Below are 7,309 nucleotides of genomic sequence, written 5' to 3'. Positions count from 1 at the left end.
CTGATGTCTATCCCATTTGCCTTTCTAAACGAGGATTAAGCATCTTCCCTAGGGTTCTTCCTGTTGCTTTAGGACTATAAATTTTAGTATTTTAATCCTACATTATTTGACTAATTCCCACATATAAGTGAGGATATACCATGAGTGTCTTTCTGCTTCTGGATACCTCACTCAGAGTGATCTTTTCTAGTTCAATCCATTTGCCTGCTGATTTCCTTGTTTTTAATTGCTAAATAGTATTGCATTGTATAAATGTGCCACAATTTCTATGTCTATTCCTCGGTTTGGGGACATCTAAGTTGTTTCCAGATTCTGGCTATTATCAGTAAAGCTGTTATGAGTACAGTTGAACAAATGTCCCTGTTGTTTGTTTGATAATCTTCTGAATATATGCCCAGAGTTGGTATAACTGAATATTCTAGTAGTACTATTCATAGTTTTCTGAGAAAGCACCAGATTGATTTCCAAAGTGGTTGTACAAGTTTACATTCCCACCAGCAATGGAGAAGGGTTCCCTTTTCTCCATATCCAGTCCAGCTTGTGTTGCAGATAATGTGATAGTATACATGAATAACCCTAAAAATTCAACCAGGGAACTCCTACAGCTGATAAACAACTTTAGCAAAATGACTGGATACAAAATTAAATTTAAAAAAATCTGAAGCCCTCCTGTATACAGAAGACAAATGAGCTCAGAAAGAAATTAGGGAAACAAAACCCCTTTACAGAAGCCAGAGATAATATAAAGTACATTGGTGTGACTCTAATCAAGCCAGTGAACGACTTGTATGAAAAAAAAGAACTTCAAGGAAGATATCAGAAAATCTCCCATACTCCAGAATTGGTAGGATTAACATAGTAAAAATGGCCACTCTACCAAAAGAAATCTAAAGACTCAATGCAATTCCAATCAAAACACCAGCACAACTCATTACAGACCTCCAAAGAACAATTCTCAGTTTCATATGGAAAAACAAGAAACCCAGAATTGATTTTAAAAAAAATGCCTGCACAATAAATATTTTCTGGAGGTATCTTCATCCACAATCTCAAGTAGTACTATAGGGCAACAGTAATAAAAAATGGCATGGTACTGGCACCTGTACTTTAAATCTTAAAGGGGTGTGCATCTACTCATTAATCATTTTTATTAAATCATATCAAGAAGCTGAGGGGAAAAACAAATATAAGGGAATCAACTGCTGTCTCAGGTTTAGACCTAGTTTGCGGGTGCCCAGACGGCCAATGCTACCTTGGGCTATTGTTTCAGCTCATCAACCTTAAAATATCCCTGGATTTACTATTAATAGTGTACTTTTCTTAACTTTAAATTGTTCTCTAAGATTTTTTACATCAGAGCCAAACATCTTCCCTGACCTTGTGAAACAATCTATTTTTCCAAATTGTTTCTAAGTATAATGGTCATTGCTAACAATCTATATCTATGGCTCATTTCAAGGACAGTGGTTAATTCATTAATCTGCTCCAGTTAACATGTGAAAAGAGATCAAGCATTGTTAATTTTAAATGTCAGTGATATTTCCCAGTGAAGAGCTAGAAGCCTTCTTAAAGTTTTCATACAACTCATGTTATAAGGATTATGGACATCATAAGGGCAACAAGCAGAGATATGCTACATAAGAACACAAATTCATCTGGAAAATCAGTTTTTGGGATTATGCTTCTCCAAGACAAACTCATCATGATTATGCTAACAGGGGAGCCACATTCCATGAGTTCTACAGCTGTTCTGCTGTTGCTCCTGCATGGCGCTTGACAGAACCAGGTAGCCAAAATAGTTTGCCTATATGTGTGTGGGGGGGTAAGGTTATCTCAGGACCTGGGAAGGAGAATTCAGGGTAATGCATGGGCTGTACTAGCCTGGATGGCCAGATAACATGGAAGGACTGAAGGATTTCTGAGAGAAAATGGCAGGTGGGTTTGATTTGATATGTTAACTAGGAAACTCTGCCATTAGTTTCAGGTTTGAATCCTACTTCTATGGTAACATAAACTTCAGAGAGAGAATCATGGTCTCCATTGCATAATGATCTTCAACTGAGCTCATAGGGAAGAAAGGTGACAAAGACAAAGATTCTGTTTTTCTTTTCTTTCTATATATCTTCTTTCTTTTCTTTGAGGGAGGGCAGTTACCCAAACTAGACTCAAATTTTTGCTGTTTTGCTTTGTTTTCTTTACTATATATTATTTTATCAATTGTTTTTATTTTTCACAATTTATTCACAATTTATTCATTATATATGCTGATTGAAGGTCACTCCCTCAACTCCTACTGGTCCCTCCCTCCACCTTCCCCCATCCCCTTCCCATAGACTACTCAAAAGGAGAGTTCCTCTCGCCTGCCATTCACCCTTACATTATCAGAACAATACTCAGCTATTAAAAACAGAAAAATAAAATTTCTGCTTGTATTTATTTTCCATGGGCCACTGTACTCACCTTAGAAGATTTCATACCATGAAGCTTGCCTGCAACCTTACCTTGAACTAAACAATAAGTATAACTCATTTTAATGAGTCCCATCCCAAGATAGTGTTTGATTGACCATCTCAAATCCAGAAACATGTGAAATTTGAAATGCTATGCAGTCTGAAATATTTTATCACAGGCATTTCAGAGAATGTGATTCTCTTGCTACCTGGATGGCTGTTTCCCACCAGCCCAGGAAGGCATGAGGGGCAGAAGATGAGTAGTATAAAGCTTGGAAAGCTCACAAGCATAACATTGGTTAGCCACTCTGGGAACCACTTCAGAAAGTAAGTTCAACTTTAATTCCAGAAAACAGAACACAGTGGCTTGTATCCCTTGGGGAGTACCAGGGATGTTCCAAGCATAGGTGTAGATAATTGTTTAATACTAGGAAATTCAAGAATGCTAGATTTGCATTAAACAGCACATTCCTATTATATGAATAAGAAGAACAAGAACACAGAACCAAATTATCCTATATTTGAAGGGAGGGGAGAGTTATCAGGGATCTGTGTCAAAGGCCATCTATCAAATTTGATTGGTGGTTTCCATGTCTAAAGATACTCTCCAGATGAAGTCAGGCAGAGAAAACACACCCTTGACATGGTTACCCATCTAGGCCAGAAGCAGTCATACATAGAAAAAAAAGTGATTTTTTTCAATAGTACCCCTGGAACAATAGGTAGATGTACACAAAGAAACTTCTACAGGCTACCAATCTTGTGATACTCTCAGAGAACTTCCTGGCTGGTGAAAGTTCATTTCCTACATATTCATCCACTGAACTAACAGTTTCTTGTGTAAAGTGCGGCAATTAAGTTTGATTTTTGTTCCTTGTAATGTATTTTTGTTCCCTAAGATATGCTATAGTATGATAAGTTCTGTGTCCTGTCCTTTGTGATTGCACAATGGCAGAAGAAGGCATGCAATACCTTTCTCAGGAGAACACCATGAGTTTCACAGCTTGCCCCAGGGGTGCTGAAAAAGAGGGAAGGGTAGGGAGTCGAGCAACCCCTTCACATCTGTGTAGGGAGGTAATGGCCCTCAACCTTGAAACTATCTAAATGTACTCCATCCTTCAAGAAGTGATGATTAAAACACTCTCTGCTCCCCACTTTATCATGCTCTCGATGCTTTGTTCTTACATATTATGGAAAAATAAATGATGGAGTAGGAAAAAAAAAGAAAACACTAAATGTTGAGAATCAGGATTATCAATAAGTCTTCCATAAACACCTTATCATATAATACTGTTGCGTGTAATTCATATTCACTATCCATTGTATTCTTTTAAAAAATGAGTTTATTTACTTTACATTCCAATTTAAGTCTCCCCCCTTTCACTCCCCCATTACTACCCTCCATTCTTATTGCCTCTATTCCCTTTCCCCTTCAGAAAAGTGAGGTCATTTCCAATGTGCTAGTTTTACACTTCTGTTGCATCTCAGTGGACCAAAGTACACAAAGGGCTTTCCACCTTGCTTATAGTCACAGAATTCCTCTCCAGTAAGGATAATTTTATGATGATGATGACGACTCTAGATTTGTGCAAGGCCTCACTATTTTAACATATTCATAAGTTCTCTCAAGTATGAATCCTTTCATGATGATGAAGATTGTACAAATATAGAATGGTTTCACCATGTTAAAAGGACTCATAGGCTTTCTGTCCATTAGGATATCTTTCATGAGTTTGAAGATGATTCTGAAGTGCAAAAGTTTATTCACATTGGATGCAGTGAGACAGCTTCTTTCCAGTATGTGCTCTTTTATGTATTAAGAGATGTTATATGCAAAGGCTTTGCCACATAATTATATTCATATGGTTTCCCTCCAGAATGTGTTGTTGTCTTAGGAGATGATTGTTACATGCAAAGAATTTATCAAACTAATTACCCTCACCAGGCTTCTCTCCACTGTGTGTTTTTTCATGTTTTTGGAGACTACTCTGTTGTGCAAGGGCTTTATCATGTTGAGTATACGTATAAGGTTTCTTTCCAGTGTGTTTTCTTTTATGGCTTAAGAGAGTACTGGTTTGTGCAAAGGCTTTACCACACTGGTTACATTCATAAGGTTTCTCTCCAGTGTGTGTTCTTTTATGGCTTATGAGAGCACTGTTTTGTGCAAAGGCTTTACCACACTGGTTACATTCATAAGGTTTCTCTCCAGTGTGTGTTCTTTTATGGCTTATGAGAGCACTGTTTTGTGCAAAGGCTTTACCGCACTGGTTACATTCATAAGGTTTCTCTCCACTGTGTGTTCTTTTGTGGCTTAATAGAGTACTGTTTTCTGCAAAGGCTTTACCACACTGGTTACATTCATAAGGTTTCTCTCCAGTGTGTGTTCTTTTATGCCGTATGAGATTATTCTTTTCTGCAAAGGTTTTACCACACTGGTTACATTCATAAGGTTTCTCTCCAGTGTGTGTTCTTTTATGCCGTATGAGATTATTCTTTTCTGCAAAGGTTTTACCACACTGGTTACATTCATAAGGTTTCTCTCCAGTGTGTGTTCTTTTATGGCTTAAGAGAGTACTGTTTTCTGCAAAGGTTTTACCACAATGGTTACATTCATAAGGTTTCTCTCCAGTGTGTGTTCTTTTATGTCTTATGAGATGACTGTTTCGTGTAAAGGCTTTACCACACTGGTTACATTCATAACGTTTCTCTCCAGTGTGTGTTCTTTTATGCCATATGAGATTATTCTTTTCTGCAAAGGCTTTACCACACTGGTTACATTCGTAAGGTTTCTCTCCAGTGTGTGTTCTTTTATGCCGTATGAGAAAACTTTTATACGGGAAGGCTTTATGACATACAGTGCATTTAAAGGGTTTCTCTCCAGTATGACTATATTCATGCCTGCAAAGAAAATTGACACATGTGAAAGATTTACCACAGTGATTTCATTACACTAATAAATATATTTATCTATATGAATTAATATCATAATTTGGTCTAATGGTAAAGAAGAATCAAATTTTAAAGTTTTATCACTTTATTTACTTTCACGGTATTCGCCTTCATTATGGGTATTTTTGAAGATCCCTGTGATGGTAAGAGCATTTGTTATGTGGATCACTTTTATAGCATCATTTTTCTATATGAGGTTTTCTCCTATATATGAAGAGTATTGTAAGAATTCAGAGTTTTACCACAGCAATCCCATTCACAAATTTTTGTACTGTATGAATGATACTTCATTTACAATGTGAGCCAAGACAAGCAGAAGTTCCAAATTCCTTGTATTCATAGATATTTTCAGCAATATGTGTTTGCTAATGAATTCTCAGTGAAGTTGCAAAACCAATTAACAGTAACCATTTATCACATTCAGAAAATTTACTCACAGTGGGGACTACTACCAAATCAATTGTTCTTGGAGAAAGACAGGGACACTGCTTCTTTCAATAACCCTATGTTCCTGTGTCTTAGAATCATTTTGACATATGATATACCAGTTTAATTTACAAAAATAATAAAGATTCCCACATTGAATTAAAACATTTTGTTTTTTGTTCATCATAGACATGTCATATAGGGATTAAGATTTCTCCACAACAATATTCTTGATTCTCATAAGCTGCTCCTTTCACTAAACTTTACAATGTTACTGCACGAAAATGAGTAGCACTGGGTCTACTATGAAACTTTTGCTTATTAGAAGGTTTTGGACACATACTGATCACCAATTCAGTGTGTATACCTCTTACAATATCTGAATAGACAGAATGAGACTAAAGAGATTGGCAGTTCAAGTCAGTAGCTGTAATGTCCATATGATTCAAATGTTATTTTTGTTACAACATTATTTTATTTTCTTCTATCTTAGGGGAGTGCCTTGTAAACACAAATCAGATACCTGACATTGAAGTACATGGAATTATGAGATTTTAATGATCATCAGTACACTTAAAGTAGTGCTGTTTTTACACTGTTGCTTTTCTTTAAAACTTCCAGGACACAGCCATGTGTGCTGGTACATGCCTTCAATCCCAGCACTTGTGGAGGCAGAAGCAGGCATATCTCTGTGATTTTGAGGTCAGGCTGGTCTAACAAGTAAGTCTAAGAAAATCACAGATACCCAGAAAAAAATATATTTCAAAAACAGAAAATAAAAAGCAGCCAATAAACAAACAAACAAACAAACAAAAAACACCAAACTTCCAGGACACATTAAAATTTAAGATTTACATCTGTGTCAACATGTACATAAAGTTACCTTTTATTACTTGTAGAACTTTGAAAATGTTCTTCAATATCATGGTCATCCCAATTGTAGCCTAAAATATAGTATGAGAAAATATATATTATTGGAAATATCATGTTATTATTAAGGCAAAACTTAAATCACTATGATCTGTGATCCTTAGAACCATGCCTGATTTATTTACCTCATTCCTCCTCATTCTCAATTGGAATAACAGAAGAGGATCAATAACAAAGTAAGAGTTGTCTCTTTATTTTAAAAGTGAAAGAAAAATTGCAGTCTTACCTATAGCAGTGAGGTTTTCACAGGTCTCTAGCATCACATCTTTGTAGAGTTGCTTCTGGGAAGGTTCCAGCAAGGCCCACTCTTCTTGGCTGAATTTCACATGCACATCATTGAAGGTCACTGAATTCTAAAATATGCCATACATTTGTACAACAGAAACAGTGGCAACAATATAAATTTATACTTCATTGTCAATATAATCATATAATTCTACTGCTTCTTCAATTTATTTTCTGACACAGAAGTGTGACTGTTATATAGTTGGGTGCTGTGCGTGATGTGCAGTAGGGGAGATGAAAAAGCCTAAGGGTTAGATTGAAAAAAAAGG

This window comes from Meriones unguiculatus, assembly GCF_030254825.1.
Source record: "Meriones unguiculatus strain TT.TT164.6M chromosome 13 unlocalized genomic scaffold, Bangor_MerUng_6.1 Chr13_unordered_Scaffold_48, whole genome shotgun sequence".
Taxonomy (NCBI): Eukaryota; Metazoa; Chordata; class Mammalia; order Rodentia; family Muridae; genus Meriones; species Meriones unguiculatus.
Note: the sequence above shows the minus strand (reverse complement) of the source record.